Raw genomic sequence first — 1369 nt, 5'->3', positions numbered from 1 at the left:
CCCGCCCCTGCCCCAGGCCCACCTTCCCCCACCGCCCAGGCCCCGCTGGCCTCCCCGGCTCATCTCGCACCGGCGCAGACCCCATTCCTTCCCGTCTCGGCCCCGCCCCCCGCTTCGCCTCCAGGTCAGGCCCCAGCTCGACTGGCGGAACCGGGTGCCCACAGCAGCCCGTGCGCCCTGGCCCGGGGCCAGCGGGTTAACACTTAACTACGCTCCGGGAGGTGTAGGCTCCAGCCGCGCCCCGAGTCCCCAACCTTTGGCCCCGGTAGCCCAAAAGAGGAGCGGACGGTGAAGGAGTCAGGGTGAGTCCCAGAGGCCGCACCCGGATTTTCCCTCGAGCCTGGCCAGACTGGGCGTGTGTCCGACAGCTCCACCTCCGACCCCGGGCGCTCTGGGCTGAGCTGGAGGCGAGGGTGGTGGACATCAACGCCGTCTTACCTGGACGCCCACAGTGGGCCTGACCGAGGGGTGGGGCTGGGGCTGGGAACTCCGGAGACACCCGGGGTTCCTGGGGTAAGTTCCCGCGGACTGCTTGCTCCTTGTCGGGCGCCACAATAGGCGTATCAGGTGTCCCAGGAGCCAAGTGGGGGGAAGGGATCAACGTGGGGGCGGGGCTGCGGGCCCGCAGGGCATTCCTGCCTTCCAGGTGTTGGGGGACGCAGTGAGCGAAGGCGTGGAGGTGAGGGGGAATGTGGAAGGCGTGCGCCCGGCCGGGGAACCCCGGGTTTGTCCTGTGGGCAGCTGGAGCGGCTGGGCATTCCCGGCTGCGACAGCGCCCACCCGGCCCCGCACCTGGGCCTGCTCGCAATCCAGCGGCGCCTCTCCGCATCTGCCTTCACGGATCTCAGCCCCAGCAGAGCCCTTGTGCCGGACCCTGGGGCGGGATTGTGAGTTCAGAGGGGGTCAGACGCGCCCTTGAGTATGGCAGGAGCCCCAGCCCAAGCACCTGGTGGAAACTCACTTGCCTGGGGAGAAGGCAGGGCAATGAGCACTCCGAGCTGGCTCCCAGGAAAGACCTTCCGGTGGGAGCTTGGATTGCTAGGTTGAGGAGGAAGCCAGGGGAGGGACCTGCAGCCAGGTGATCGGGTGCCTGGATTTCTTCCCAAGGATAATGTGAGTTGATGCTGGCTGAGATCTGCTCCGATGAGGGTTTGAAAGAGAGAGCTCCCGGTGTCAAAGTAAGTAAGCGGATGGCAAAACATGCCTGGAGGGAGCAACCAGGCATCTGACCAGAGGTCCTGGGCTGGGGAAGGTGGAAGCAGAGGAAGGAGAGAGAAGGAAATTTGGGAGGAAGAGTGGGCACGAACTGGCTGCCCAATTGGAAGGGTGGGTAGGTGGCAGGGAGGGACTGGATGTTCTGGGTCTGCCC

Source organism: Rhinopithecus bieti, unplaced genomic scaffold (assembly GCF_001698545.2).
Source record: "Rhinopithecus bieti isolate Rb0 unplaced genomic scaffold, ASM169854v2 scaffold_35859, whole genome shotgun sequence".
NCBI classification, from domain to species: domain Eukaryota; kingdom Metazoa; phylum Chordata; class Mammalia; order Primates; family Cercopithecidae; genus Rhinopithecus; species Rhinopithecus bieti.
Note: the sequence above shows the minus strand (reverse complement) of the source record.